Source organism: Aphelocoma coerulescens, chromosome 4A, assembly GCF_041296385.1.
Source record: "Aphelocoma coerulescens isolate FSJ_1873_10779 chromosome 4A, UR_Acoe_1.0, whole genome shotgun sequence".
Classification (NCBI taxonomy): Eukaryota; Metazoa; Chordata; class Aves; order Passeriformes; family Corvidae; genus Aphelocoma; species Aphelocoma coerulescens.
In genome coordinates this window covers 14437391-14453279 of record NC_091018.1, presented here as the reverse complement: position 1 = coordinate 14453279, position 15889 = coordinate 14437391, and the positions used below count along the sequence as shown (strand labels likewise).

The window sequence follows — 15889 nt, the reverse complement described above, 5'->3', positions numbered from 1 at the left end:
GGTTGATCCACGGCTGTTTGGTTTAGCTTTGGTTTTTTGTCACCCTACTTGTTATGCTCCAGATAAACTACAGCAGCTCTTTTGAAGGGGAAACACACTGAGCTGTTGAAAAATTTGGACAGACAAGATTAGAGATGTAATGTACAGTGACTGTGTGACATGATGAGATTTCTGCTGTTGTTGTTCTGCCTAGGAAAAAAGAGGGCTGTTTTCTGTTGCTGGAATGCAACTATTGATGAGCATGGTCTCTGCTCTCTTCACTTTAGCTGGGCAATCTCTTCTTGGTTTTGGAGCACCCCTGTGTTTTCCTGTGTAATGGCAAGGGCCGTGAGAATGGGGTGCATTTTGTAAATGAGATTATGTACAAGACACTGTGATTTATGACCATAATATCACAGTCTTGTCTTGACTTCACACACAACTTATCCTAATGGCATCTACTGTTATCTGGGAGGAGAAACTGAACCTTAGCTTACAGCTCAATTTATATTAATTGCATTTCCTTCTTATGTGCCTGGACCAAACTTTTGATAGTTGTTTTGCAGGAGTTTAGGGAAGGCAATCAACAATACCATGGCCTGTTGTACAGCACATTTCAAACAATTAATATGACATTTTCTGAATTAAAAATAACTAGTAGCATAAATGATCAAAGTGGTTTGTCAAAGAGGAAACATCTGCGCTGACTGAAAAGCTTTGAAGGCACCAGCCCATTAACACCCATTAAATCGGTGATTTATGGGGCTGTGCTGGAGAGCAGGCTTTGTGGGCGTTCTCCAAACACCTTGGGGTATGTAAATTTTATCTCCGAGGTGCTGACAATGAGTTAAAAAGCCCTTTGGTGTATCTTACTTTCTTTATCCCCACCTGTTCTGCTTTTGGAAGTGCAGCACTTTGGCTGGAGGCTCCTGAGTGTGCAGGTACTGTGTCCAGAGAGGATGTGCGTGTGTGAGCATGGGCTGACTCTGACACTCTGAACTATGGGCTCTGACAGGCAACTTCTGGTTATTCAAGCACATCTTCAGTTGCCTTCCAAGCTGCTGATGAAAAGAGGAGGTGAATGGCTGGAGACAGCAAGCATCAGTAACAGAAGGATTTAGCAGAAGACCTCAGGTAGCCAGCAAATATCTGATGTAGAAAGCAATAGAAAAACAGATCTTTAGCCCAAAAGCTCTAGGTATGTTGTGCCATTAAGACATTTTTATTCTATCTGCTGAGCTTTATCTCCACTGCATAAAAATTCTTACCAGCCCTTTTAAATTTAAGCAAATTAAGGGCACACACTGAACTACTTGTTATTAATATCTCAGCACTATTTTCTAATTCCCAATCCATACTTGAAATGGATTAAAACTGCTAATCCTTGACAAGGCAGCAAAATTTGATGCTAATTTACTGACGTGCTCTTTTAAGAAACTTTGGGTTTCTTGTCTATAAATTAAATTTAAACAGAGCATTCAAGGCCCTTTCCAAGTTAGAGAGTAGAGAGTGGAGCTCTGTGTGCTGACACGCCACGTCCTTGAGCTTAGTGTGCAGTGTGGCTGGGGAGGGGCTGCCTTTGTTCCTAAAAGGATGCGTTTGTGCCTTGTTAGCTGTCTCTGTGGCTGACTGTGCCGATGGCTTCTGCAGCGCACGTCACTTGAGTGGCCTTGGCTCACCTTGAAGAGGGCTCCGACCTCTTCTCTTCCACTGAGCTTTTGCTCCTGTCCATAGCTCAAGCTCTGCTCTGTGCCGTGGGTGTTTTTAATGAGCTGTCCCAGATGTGGGATGTCAGTGCTGAGCCTGGAAGAGGCTCTGTTGTTCTGCTGGGAATTGTCTTGAGTCCTTGCACATTTTTCATTACCTTGCAGCCCGATTTCAGTCTTACTTCTGTACATTTGTTAGTAACGTGCTCCTTTACCAAAGGAAGTGGATTATTTTCAGAATGTTGCAATTATGTGGCAATTGTTGCTTTCCTTGGTTGTTGTTCTCTTGTCTGGGAAAGAGTAAACCCCATGGAAGCTGAGAAAAAGCCTGCCATAGGAATCTGTGCTCTGTGCCCTTCTTAAAACTGAGCCGAGCTGCCCTTTGCTGGAACCAGCCTTTTCCAACCACACGGGCGCTCTTACAGCTCTGGGAAAGGCAACAGGAACAGCTTGTGCATCCATGCCAGACTCGAGAGCCCTGCTGGCTGCTGGGGTGGGCTGTCACAGGAGAAGGCACCTCGTTTGTGCTGGGGTGGCAGAGTCATTGGAACTCTAGGTAAAGCAGGTTTCCAACAACATCTTGACCATGGCTGATGTTACAGTGAACCCTGCATGGGCATTAAGGCATCATTATAGGATCCTTTGGGTGGTTTGATATCTTGTCCTACTAGTAATTTTGAGGGTTTGACATTTCTGCCTTGTGTAAGGTCAACAGCATGAAATTTTTGAAGCCATTTCATGCCACCACTGCCTCCTTCATCCTGTCTGTTTTCCCAGATACTTTTGGCTTGAAAATGTAAAACAAATCTCATAATTTGACAAATAACTTCAAATGAAAGTTTTTCTGAAGAATATTTTTAAAATGGCAATTATCACCTCAGACATTTCTGGGAAACTGATAACAAGCTTTATCAAATCTAAATGACTTTGCAATTAAAAAAGGCAAATTGCTAATGAACCCAAACAAAAGTTTCTGACAAACTGACCTCAGTAATGTTCTTGCCAACTCTGAAAAACGTCCATTAATTAAGACAACCTGTGATTCCAGGCATCATGATAGGAAGCAGCTGTCTTGATGCAGATGTATTTTTCAAACCAAGAAAGGGATGCAGGTGGAAAGGGACAGGCATGGTGCATCAGAAGATGATGCAGTCAATGCTGCCTCTCTCCAGCTAGTGCAGGGGGGACCAAAGCAGTGCAAGTTTAATATACACATTAATATAGCCAACAAACAGGGCAGCTCTCCTCTTGAGTCTTTAAAAGTTCCAAGTGCCAAGTTTTTCCGTAGGTATTTGCGGGAAAGCATTGATTTTCACAAATGCTGGGCCAGAGGTGTCACCTGCAGCCACTGCAACTCCCTCCCCATGTCCCTTTGCCTTGCAGGGCTCCTTCCCAGTCACTGTGGAGGGAACCACTGGCTCTCATTCTCCAGCATTGCTTGGCTGCGCTCTGGGTGCTGCTGCCTGGACTCACCCTGAGCTCATTACAACACGTATTTCCTGTGTGTTTTTGCACAGAAAGCAGTGTTTGTCCTGTTGGGTCATCTTTGCTGGGTCAGGATTTTCAGAGTGCTTTAGGAAAAAGTGCACTCAGGCGTCTGTTTCCTTCTGTCTCTCCAAAGACATCCACGGAGAAAGGAGAATGCACATACATGCCTGTGAACAAATACCTGCCCATGTTTCTGTCTCTTTATCACACTTTCTGCACCGTTGCAGTGAAGAGCTTCATTGTCTGACTGTCCCTAAAGGGTTCTCAATTAGTCCAATAAAGTTTTGGAAATTCAGGAGAGAGTGAAACTCGTAACTCCCAGTGCTAAGGCTGGGTTGATGGGGTTGGTAACTGGCGAAAGTAATGCTTGCCCAGGGCCCTTTTGGTGCTGGATGGGAGTCATTTTTCATCTTGAGTCCAAACACTTCCCCACCTGTATTGAACACAGAGTGAGCTCAGCTGAGTTTCCTGGAATGCATTGTCCTCTCCTCAGCAGCTTTTAAGTGGAAAAAGCAAATGGTGTCTGAGCCTGAATGTGGCAGGGGTGGGAGTGAGTGTTGAGAAGTGATTCCTAGCAGGGTCCTTAGCCTGGAAAGTTAAATGCACACTAAATTGCCTGAGTATAGTGTTTGCTTGACTGCTAAGAAAGCTGCACGCCAGAAAGAGGACAAGACTGGATCTGCCTGGCATTTGAGGCAGGTTTTCACAGCAGGCAGAGCTGGCTCCCATTTACACTGCTGAAAATTCTCTGACAAAAAGCCACTGGCTAAGACACGTAATGTTAATTACAGATAATGTCGAGTGAAATACCTGGAGGAGACAGGCAATAGCTGCAGTCTGTAGAATCCAAAGGGACTTGTTCTGAGTGGCATTAATTTTTAATGCTTTAATCAGGATAAAATCCCTCTACGAAGTCTGAAGGGGAGTAGGAGTAGTCTGTTTAATTTTTTGAATATGACCTGAAGGAGAGAGCAATAATTTTGGCAATTTCTAGTGATGACAAAGTTCTTAACTGGACAACAGGAAAAACAAACCCCTCAGTTTTACCCAAGACATTTAAAATTCAGCTGAAGCCATACAGAGAGCACAAATTCCATTATCTTTATAAGCCATTCTGTTAGATTTAAATCTCTTGCATGCTCTTTTTCTTTCTTTTTTTTTTTTCTTTTTCTCAGTGAGACTTCATGCTGCCCAGATAGACACTTCCCTGCCGAAGCCAACAGGTTTTTGCCTAGGAAGAGGCAGGTTTCTCCCCTTCCCTGCTGCTACATTTGTGTAGCCAGCTCTGGGGTGAGCTGTGTAGGGAGCACATGCACAGCATGGAAGGGGAGCAGTGGCAGGGGACTCTCTGCACCCCCAGCAGCTCCTCATCCCGTTCTGATAAAATCCTTTCTCTCCAGAGCACAATGGTGCATTAATAACCTTTCAAAACCCGGAGCTGTGTTCTACAGGTGTGCAAGGCATATGGCTTCTCCCCTATTAGCAATGCAAATTTAATCAACTGGAATAATATTCAAAGGGTTGGCTCAGCACGAGCCAACAGCCAACAAGCAGTTGTCACTTTTCCCTGCTTCTCACAAACATAAGAAATATCTTTGATTAGAACTTCAATTCTCCTTAAACCGATATCCCTTTGAATGAAAGAAAGCGACATCCTCTAGAAGTTCTATTGTATTTCTACTGTCACTTCGTAAAAAACCTGCTTTTTATGTCCAGATTTCAGCAACATCAGAGAGAAAAATCTGTTACTTTCCAGTTGAAAAGCTATCCCTGTCACCAAACGTGCTGTAATTCAGCAAAGTGACAAAGTTCAGGTTGATCTGCATATTTTCCCATGTGAGACTTTTATCGCATTTCAATTTAATTTCATAGCACGACAATGTTTGTTGTTCCCTGGCTCTTGCTAACAGCCTCAATATGCTGGATGTCTCCTCCTCTGTCTGTCAAGCAATGTCAGGTCATTGGGTTTACAGACTTCACTACAGAGCAGAAGTCTGAAGTGTTTCAGTGCCCCCCGGCTGCAGCAGCACAGCTTTGATAGCCATGGTGGCACTCCTGGGAGGCAGCAGCACAGTCACCTTTAATTTATGTCATATCACAGGTACCACAACCCAACAGAAGATTCCCTTCACTCACCCCTTCCCAGCTTAGCAGAGTGACATGCTGCTGGAAGGGGATGTCCTTGTTCCTCTGGGTGTTTCGGAGCTTTGCAGTGATTCTGGGCCAGTTTGGGCCCTCCTGCCAGCCAGGGGACTGGCACTGACCACATGTAACTAATGAACCTGGTCTTTTACTTCTGGCTGACACCAGGTTTGGCCTGATGGCACTTCACTGGAGGTCATTGATGTTGGTGAAGACAAGATCTGGTCCTGGCCTACAAAATAGCTGTATCCACATCCTGTGGCAGGTAAAACTCTTTTGTGTTTGCCTATACAATGCACATGGTGCTGCACCCCAAGGTGGCCTCCTCTTATCATCTGTGCAGTCAGACGAAGCACTATAGTGTCACATAGTCAAATAACTGTGGGAGGGCTGGGAGACTTCACTTAGAATCTCAGATAATTGTGGCCACTTTATTTTTCATTCACTTAATGAAAGAAAATGTAAAATTACCACAGCAGATAATTATGGTAGTAGTTTTCTTGTATTCTGGTTCATTAAATGCTGATTGGCAATGGTTTGCTAATGACTTTCCTATTTCAAATAATGCCATCATTTACAGGACTAGAAACAGCCTTTTTATTGAAAGCCACTTTATCTAGAAGGGCCCTGCTTGACACATCCATTTAATCATAAAAAGCATCCAAGTCCGTCTGACTATTGAAGAAACCTGAAATCTGCATTGCCTGAAGATGGAGAGGTAGATATTGGTGGACAATAGAGCAGGGCTTGTCCTGTTGTGTAGCCTTTCTGCTACAGCAGTGAGGATTTGCACCCATCTGCTGCTTCCCAGGACCGGCCAGAGGTGGTGGCTCGCAGTCTGCAGCAGTGGCTGAGGGTTGCATGGGGGATGTGAAGTTGTTAGGGATGTGGAAGCACTGTGGGGAGATGGGACGAGCCTTGGAGCTGTGTTTTCATGAGGAAAATAAGAACACGGCCAGCCTGAGGAAAATATACAGGTAAAACGTGAATGCTGGGCTTAGCAACCAGAGTCCATCTCTGCCAGGAGTGGAGGGTGGCAGGCAGGTCTCTGAGATGCCTCCTCCTGCCATGCTGCTCCCAGGGCTGTGCTGCAGCCACTGCTGCTGTCAGCATCCCTGCCTTGCCTAGGAAACAGCATTTCACTGCCCTGTACTTTGTGGATGGGGTTCCTCACCCTGTCTGAGGCTCTGTGATTTATGCAGCAGCTTGTCTGCAGGCTGTTTGCAGAGTTGTCTGCTGCTGATAAGTTGGTGTGGTGGCCAGCATGTTTCTGGCCCCTGTCCAGGTACGGGGAGCACTTCCTGAGACACCATCTGCTCCTTACTTGTGTGTTTGGGTGCTGCCAATCAGCCCTTGAGTGCCATCACCTGCATGGCCTCCAACCTAACTCAAGTAGTTTATGGGAGCTCTGCAGGGAATTGTCCAAGCGCTCCCTGGGGCTTTCTGTGGGCAGGGTGGTCCTGCGGATATGCTGTTGGCTCTGCCATGCCCCTGGCTGGCCTGTGGGGATGATCAGATGGTGTGGGAGAACACAGTGACACTGGAAGGCCAGGAGCAGGCCTCCGCCACCACCTGGAGAGGACAGAAGGGCTGAGCAATAGTCCCAGCTCACAAGGGAGCTGCAAGAGGCAGCTGGAGCAGGGCTGCCTGGGGATGAAGGCAAACATCAGCCCTCAGAGGAGGAAGCAAAGCCCTGAGGCTTCTGATGCATCATCACATGGGACTGTGGGGAGCAGGGATGTGGTGGTGAGCACAAGCGATGTTCCTGCTGCGCTCCACAGGGTGCAGGTCTTGAATGTGTCTGTCACAGAGCTTTTATTTTTGTTTTCCTGGGGAAAAGTACACTTCAGCATCTCTTCTTGCTATGTCACTTCTTCCCCTTGTAGCCAGACTGGGAAGCGAGAGTGCCTGAACATCTGTTGTGATTCTGGGGTTGTGGCTTGGTTTGGTTTTTTGGTTTTAATAGAACTTGTTCAGCACTGACAAGCAGTGAGCAAAGACTCTTTGGGCACTTTGATTCCCTTGATTGCTGATTTTTGTTTACTTCAACCTCTTGAAAAGCAAAGCACTTCTTATCTCTTCACAGGAGATGAAGCCATTTCTTCAGCTGCAGCCTACTTAAAAAGGGTGTTTTTCTGATGCCTGTGTTTTCCCCTGAGAAAACATAAAACACAATGGAAGGAGTTTAAGCAAAAAGCCAAAGTCCTTGGACTCCAAAGGCATCAAAGCTGAGCTACTTTCCTTTGAAAATAGTCTTGGGTGGGCTGTGATTATTCCTAGGCATTTATAATGCCACCCATCACACAGGTTTTATCCTAGCTAATTTTGTCTTGCATTTCTTGATGTTTTTGTCTATTATTTTTTACTTTTGATGCATTCAGCTAAATAAGCTCAAATTTGCTCCCAGGAGAAAATCCAGCTCTGGGAGGTGGTGCAGCTTAGGACCAGGCTGTGCAGGCAGCCCTCCTGAGGAGCCCAGTCTTCCCCAGCCCAGCAGAGTGGCTTCTGCATTGGTTGTGTGTACCAGCAGACCTGTGTGTCCCCTTGCTCCCACTACCCTGGGTGTCCCTTCTCCTCTGCACTCTAAATCAACCCCTAAAAAGTTCTTATAATAGACTTTGCCCCTGAGCTTGAATGGCTGCAAACATAAGTGACCCTGGCTGCTCTCAACATGCTCTCATGAGCCTCAGTCAGGCCAGCACAGTAAGGCAGTTTTGGTATTTTGTCTTCTGAGCAAAACAAATGGAGTCCTGCAAGCGAGACATTCACCTGCTGATAGCACTGCCATGTGCTCCGTTCATTTGGATCTGGGAAGGAAACCGAGGCTGCTGCAATAGTGTTGCAGAAGGAAGGAGTAAAAGGTTAGCAGGGTCCCTCTGCAGGGAGCTGAGTGGCTGCTGTCTGTCAATCTGTCTGGGGAAAGTGCTCTTCAGAAGCAGCTGCAGCATTAGCTGTGTCCTGTGGGGGGGTCTGAACTCTGCAAACCCAGCTGCTTTTTGGGGTGAATGTGGCATGCAGCAATGATACAGCATGAAAGGCCACAGCCCTGCTCTTGAGGATGACCAGAATGGCTTGAGGCATTGATCGCACAAAGGGCTGTGCAGAGTGGCATGCTTTTAATGCAATTCAAACATGAATCTGGTCACAAGGAAAAACCATCTGTAAGTCAGTCTTGAGCTGAGCTGTGCTCAGCCAGCCCCTGCAGGTGGCTTTGGGAAGCATCAAACGCTTCAAAAACACTTTGGGCAGGAGCAGGCATCAAAACCATCCCAATATGCTGCAAGGCTGCAGGGAAGGGTGTGTGTCCCAGGCTGGGTGCCCTTCCATGCAATGCCTGGGGTAGTCCCATCCCTCCCATCACCTGGCTCTTAGTGACTTAGACTAGGCAAGAAACATTGAAGATTTGCTGCAGAAATTGTGTTCACAAAGTCAGATCTTGAGATGTGGTTTTTTTTTCTTATGGGCCTCACTCATGCCAGGGGCAAAGTCCTCTAGTTCCAAAACCTGGCCTGTCCAATTGGCCTTTAAAAACATATCAGGCAAAAAGTTTTCCAATTTCCTACTGAAGTTACCAAAGCAGCTTTTCCTATTACTGCTTCTTTTCTTATTAGTCTCTCTCCATTTCTGCTATCTATGCAATCTGCTTATTTGCATATAGTTACTTCATTAGACCTCTTTTGTTCAGATTGCTAGTTTTTAGTTTTGAGGGGTTTTTCTTAACATTAAATTTTAGTCTTGTAAATTGGCTGTTGTGTGATAGATGCAGACCAAGTGAAAGTAATGAGTACCAGAATAGAAATAATGAGATTAGAAATAAAAAAGGTCCCAGCAAGAAAAACAATGGCAAAAACCCCATGAGGGTCAGATTTTATTTTTCTGTCTCACTGCTGATCAGGAATTTATCCCGCAGGAAACCACGCTGGTATCAATGGAGTGAGAATGGTGGGTGTAACCTGACCTACAGAAGAATGTGCTTCCATTTTCATTGTTTGGAGTTCCTTGGCTTCCAGAAGCCTTTCTGAATATGGTGGTTCCCTCTGTCAGTATATCGGGAGTTGGAAGTCTCCAGAGCTACTCCCTGTGACAGTGTTGTACTTCTGCCTGTGTGGGTGAGTAACATCCCTGCCTGTGCACATCAGTTCTTTCTCATTCCTCTGTAAATGGCAGGGTGCTCTTGTTGGGTTGCATCAACATGAATGTTTACTCTCTCCACAAGGAGCATGGCCAGTGTTCTGGGACCTGAGAAAGCAGACATAGGTTCCAGGCAGCTGCTTTGAGGAGGATTCTTCCATCTGGATTTGCGCCTTTGTGCCCAGGAAGCTCAGTGGAGGAGAGACGTGATCCCAACAGGACCTTTCTAGAAAAGTCAGACTGGGCTGTGAGGTACCTATGGCTTGGCTCAAATATTCTGTGATAAAATGAAGGAGCAGCACACCTTGGACAGCTGACTGTGACGTTTGATCCAGTGAGGGCATTAGTGAAAATGGGATTGGAAAAGAGAGCTTCTAGGGAAGTTTAATCTGCAGCTGGGGGTGCAGTGGGTTTTATAGCTCCAAACACAGGGAGCTTCTGATAGCTAAAACAATGAAGGGTGCAAAACCAGTCACTTTAGGAAGTATCCATGACTTCGTCACCCAGCCATCTGTGCCAAAAAGAAAGGAAAACAGGCAAACTGAAAAAAGAAGTGTCACACTGTTACTGCTGCTGAGTGACACAGATGCTAGATTTATTTAGAGTCTGGAACTAATAGCTGTGCTGAATGATACACAGCTGATTTGGGTGATGTATGAATACAACTCAAGTTCAAAAATTTCACAAGACAGTTTTCAAGGCAGAAATTGTTAAGAGGTGCCCTTTACACATCACCAGCTAAGTGGTGTGTGCTCACTGTTTCAGAGCTACTGTGCCAGTTGGACAACTGCCAGGCTTGTAATGCTGCTCTAAAAGGGATCACTTGCCATGCGGAGTTTTTGCTTTTTCTGTTATCCAAACAGACTCACTTGAATGTTAATTTGTTCCTGGCTGCCAAGGACCTATTTCTGCAAGAAGCTGAGCCCTGTGCCTGCTGGAGGGGTTGTTCCCATCCCTGCTCTGCTGGGCTGGGGCTGTGGCTGTAGCCACGTGTCGGGGACGCTGGCTGGCTGCACTCGGGGAGCAATCTGTCATTGGGATATAAAACCTCCAGCCACAAAGGCATTTCCTTCTTTCAAAGTCCAGTGCTGTGGCCTTGGCAATAAAGGGACAGCAGCTTTTTTCTCTCATGGGAGGTGACAACTGGAGAGGGCATAGGCGAGTGTTTGGAAAGGAAAAAGCCTCTTGGGTTTTTGGAGCTGGGCTGCTGTGATACGCTCTGGTCTTTGGCCAGAGCCTGCCAGGGGACAACAGTGACATTGTGAATGTGGGCAGCTCAGCGTGGATGATCCAGCCCTTGTGGGCTCAAAGCTAAAACCACCAGGATTCCTGTGCCATCAGCTCACTGCTCCCACAGTGTCTGGGCACCCTGGTCCTTCACAGGCAGGTTGGGGATCCCTCTGGCTTGGAGGAGCCCTCAGAACTTATTTTCATCCTTCTTTTGCCTTGTCGTATTCAAGGTGGCAAAATAGCAGCCAGTGGCCTTGGCCTGGCTTCCAACAGGACTGTTTGACATCTTTCTAGTTATTTTAAATGTTTTGCAGTATCTTTTGATGGGAATATATAGGTTTTCTAAGTTCATGTGACAGAAGGGAAGACAACCAGGGGATGTCCTGAACTGCTCAGGGGCTGCAGGTGGGAAAGGACTAAAATATTGATGGAGACTCAAGCAGGTGGGAGAGGGATGCAATGCAAAAGGTTTGATGAGAGGCAAATGGTCCCTGCTGGTGACATTTAATGCACAGACTCCATTTGGCACATCCCATTGTTAGCTTTATGCCAGGGATATCAATTCTCTGGGCAAGGGCGGTGAGAGGACTCCAGCCTGCGGTAGTGGTACCACACTGATGCTGGTGTGAGGCACTGGAGCCATGGGGATGCAAGGGAAAGAACCCCCCCACTTGTAGGTGTGTAAACCACTGGAAAGTCAAAAGGCACAGGCAAATCTCTGTTGGGTGATGTGCTTGACAGGGGGCTGGGATCTGCGCTGAAGCTTCACTGCTTTGATTAGAAGGCACCTAATAAATAGGTTCAAATTTACCTAAATCTTCCTCCTCCTGCTTAGTTTCTGTATCAATGTTTTTGGATGCTTAAAGAAAAATGCAATTTTTTGGTGTCTGTTTTTAGCCAAGGAAAAAAAATAGAAGACTGTTCAAAATTTGATTAAATATTTAAAGCACAGCTTCTATTTAGAAACTGGCACTTTATCAAGTTAAACAGCCCATTAAGCTCATAATCATGCTCCATCTTTTGGGGCACAATGCCTTTTGCATCTTTTGAAATCAGTATTTGTGTCATCACTCAGCACGCGCAGAGGGGAAATTAATCTTCCATTGCATTGTTTCATTTTACTGCTGACTGAAATAATATTTTCAATATCTTTTTCATTGTTTATTTGCATTCTTTTTTTGACTCATGACTTACAGAGGAAATTTGAAAACAAGTCACAAAATTGAGATCCCTGATAAGCTTCTGAAACTCCTTAAATATTCAGCTTGAATACTCTACCATCAGTTGATTTGAGTAATTTCTTTTTCACTGCTAGCAGAGGCAGTCGTTCCAGCTTTGAGAATTGCTGTGGTCTTGAGGCCCTTTTGAGATTAGGTGATCAAATACCTAAAGCTGTGGCTTTTGCAAAAGAGTGGTGGTCAGTTCTGGGGGATGAAACCCAGAAAAAGCCCTGTGAAGGCCAGAAGGAGGAATTGAATCCTAGACTTCTGTACAGACTGGGGGTGTCAGAGCACCTCCCAAACGCTGGTTGAGAGATGGGGGATCACTGGCAACCACAGCACCTGTGGCAGTAGTGGCATCCCAGGCGTGACAACTGAGGCTCTTCCAGGTCCCAAGGACTGTCTTTGCAGGGTGGGAAGTGAGTCCTCTCCCATATTGCACGTGCCAAGCAAGGATCCTCTCCATGTCAGCTGGGTGATCGCTGCAGGGCTCTGTTTAATAAGTCAGGGTACACCTTTATTAGAAGTGCAGTTGCCACTCATTAACCTTACTGCATGCACAGTAATAGTGATTTGAACAGAATTTTTCTCCTCCCCAGTCTTACATCAAGGAAATTTCTCCTATTTTTGTTACCTCTCAAGCTAACAGAGGCAGGCTGCTGGTTTTTTGAATGGTGTGTCTGCTTCCTATGACAAGGCTGACTTAGAAATACATTGCATTCATAGGGTGCAAGATGTGACAACGTTTTAAAGCCCTGTATCCTTTTGCAAATGTAATCTTTTTTTGTGGAATGACTACAAAAAGTGAGTTATTTGCATTAAGAGACTCACAATGAATGCTTGCAGATTAATCTTATAGCGCATAAGTATGGCTGTAAAGGATAGAGACTGCAGCAGCAAAGCCATCACTGCACTTTATGTGTCAGGAGTGATAAGGTTATATCAGCAGAGCAAGCAACTGAGCAAAATCTATTGTTGTTTGTGGTCGGGAGGCAGTTTGATATCCAAGCATAAAAGACATGTAACCAGGTCACATTCTTTGCTCCGTGCCTCATACTTGGAATTAGTGCCCAGCTTTTTCAAAGATGTTTCCTGTTATTGCTGACAGTTCATTTTCTACAAGGAGTCCAAGCATTTCCTGGCATCCTAAGTTAGATCCTGCCTATGTTCCAAACCCCCAAATGCCATGTTTTCTCAAAATGAACTTGTCAGAACCCACACTTTCTCCATCAAACATTCCCCACACCAACTCTTTCCAGGGGCTTACCAAACACCAGGCTGCACCAGCTGAGCCTGACCCATGGAGACCTCCTGCAGCTCAGCCCCCTTCAGCCTCTGCAATTTAGCAGTGGCTTTGCACGTGCCACAGGTTTTTGTTTTCCTCCTGGGTTTCTTGTTCCTCTGTGGTAGCCCATGCAAGAAGCCTGCTCAGCTTGCCCCTGCTTGTTGGTGTATGAAAAGCAGTTGGACACTTAAGATCAGCTCCAGGGTCAAAGTCTCTGAGGATTACTATAACTGCTGGTACTAATTAAGTTTCTTTCTACCTATTAGTGCCAAGTAAGGGAGCTCCCTGCTTTGCCTATCATGTTGTCATTGACTATTTCCAGGTTCTCCTAGTGGCTTTTCATGAACCTCCTTTTTCCCTGGGCAATACAATAGTCATCCACAAATCTTTTCAGTGAGCAGTGTGCAAGAAAGAATGCTTCAAAAAATACCCAGAGTACAGGCAAAGCCTCTTACACACACAGTGAAGTTTGGTTTCTTTCTGAGCTAATTCCCCGTTCACTGAGTAGGAGGAATGTTCACAGGTGTCACTGTAATATGCTGGTTCTTGGAGATCTGAAATGGTGTTTCTTTCTCACAGCGTGGGGACAGCATACCTTATGCTAAAATAATGCAATGCATCAGTGAGCTAGTCTTTTCTTGCAGAAATGAATATTGTTTATTAGATGAGGTATTTCTTCATCCCAAATTTTCAGAGCACAGTTATTTCCTTGGTGAATATGAGTAATTCACACATATTCTGCTACATTTCCTGTTTGATTGTAAGGGAAATACTTGCAGCATCCAGCCTAGAGGTTCTGGTCCCCAATGGGAGGCTGACATGACTTGACTGAGGAAAATATAAGAAATATGTAAATAATTGCAGTTGTTATTGTCAAAACTCATAGACTCATTTAGACTGGAGAAGATCACCAAGTCTGACTATTAACCCAGCACTGCCAAGGCCACCACTAAACCATGTCCCCAAGCACAACATCCACACATGTTTTAAACCCCTCCAGGGATGGTGACCCCACCACTGCCCTGAGCAGCCTGTTCCAGTTCTTGATAACCCTTTTTATGAAGAATTTCTTCCCAGTATCCGGTTCAAACCTTTCCTGACACAATTTGAGGCCACTTCCTCTTGCCCTACTGCTTGCTACTTGGGAGAAGAGACTGACCCCCACCTTGTTACACCATCCTTTTGGGTAGATGTGGAGAGCAGAAAGGTCCCCCCCAAGCCTCCTTTTCTCCAGGATAAATACCTGCAGCTCCCTCTCCATAGAAAATCTTACACTGCTGTAGGATGCTGTTGAACACTGAAACAACAGGGGTGAAGTGTTAGCAGCACATTTGCATAGGTGGGAAAACCAAATGAACACTGTTAAAATTGATGTGAAACCCCCAGTGATGCAGCAGACTAGCAGGTTACAAAACAGGAGAAAGCTTAAATATGTGTGGATATTTTATAACTCCATCATAGGATAATTTAAAGCACAGGGCAAGCAGCAGTGAGTAAATATTTAGGGCTATAATTTTTGCACAGTATTTAGTCATATATTAAACGTTTACAATATACTTCTCTCCCAGAACCCAGCCTACAGGGAAGAATAGTCTGTTTTTCTGGAAAGTGCTTGTCTAAGGCATAGAACAGGCCAGAAGGTGCTTATTTACCCTCTATGCAAAGGTTGCAATGCTTGCTAGGAGGCACAGGTGGAAGGGCTGTCTAGATCAGTCAGATATAACCCCAGGTGATGACTGGAGGTTGTAAATAAATAAATAAGTAGAGTCCTGGAATTTGTTCCCAGTACTGAACACGCTGTGAATTGGACACTAAGAGATGTGTGTGCCCATAAACCAGCCCAGCTATGAAGAGAACTGTGTGCAGAGATGTGCTTGCAGCTGTGATTCAGCTGTGCATGGGAGGTGGGGAGTGTTTGTGGTGCCTCACACACACTCTTGCCTCCTCTTCTTCTGCTACCTGTGGTAGCCTTTCAAGTAGATTTACTTCCTAAATAAAAAATACTGGACAGTAAATGTAATAAAGTAATTTACTTGCTCCTGTTGTGTTTGAATAAGAATAGACATACATTTAGAAAGCCTGACTGCTTCCTAAGTCGTGAGAACAAGGGATTCTGTTGGATGCTAAATACTGCAAATTAGAGCATGCATTTCTTATAAGTGTTCAACAATTTCAGACTGGCCATGATTTGACTTTATTTTCACTGGTACCAGCCAGGGTTGGAAAGCACACAGACACTTTTCTTTCCATTTGATCTGTAAACTCAGATGTAGCCCGTTCTATCATAGCAGCTGCAACTTCTTTTTTGTTGGAAGGACAACCTGATCAGGTCTTTCTCACCCAACAGCTGACTGAAGGGGCCACCAACCTGCAACTGGATGTAGTGGAAGGCTCAATTGCTTTAGCAGCTCTGAACTGCACCCCAGCTCCCCAGCATGACGTCTGCTTGAAAGGGAAACTCTGCAACCAGGGTAGACACCTGATTGTTTCCTAATCCATGCTATCCTGCATGAAGGTATGCTGCTATTTTAAATCACAGTGATGTAGATGTGTTATAACCACCCTCTCTACTTTTTATCTGTCACCAGCTGGCTGTTGTTGATGATTTATAGGATTAGATTTCAGACCTCATTAACCAACATAAGAGCATCTATGTGCTAATTTCATCCTGTCAAATATTATTTGTAATAAACATGCTGATAGTTTCA

General features: G+C 45.2%; 1 long non-coding RNA gene across 4 annotated transcripts; it reads left to right on the top strand.

Annotated features, from left to right (window-relative positions):
• Positions 1 to 619: 619 nt before the first annotated feature.
• LOC138110480 (uncharacterized) lies at positions 620 to 15889 on the top strand. 4 transcript variants are annotated; one of them, XR_011150949.1, is made up of 6 exons: positions 620 to 790; positions 5484 to 5580; positions 5896 to 6033; positions 9226 to 9424; positions 9532 to 9698; positions 15529 to 15889. It is a non-coding gene; the product is annotated as an uncharacterized lncRNA (long non-coding RNA). The 4 variants fall into 4 exon arrangements; XR_011150946.1 differs by lacking the exon at positions 620 to 790 and adding an exon at positions 801 to 920; XR_011150947.1 differs by lacking the exons at positions 620 to 790; positions 5896 to 6033 and adding an exon at positions 801 to 920.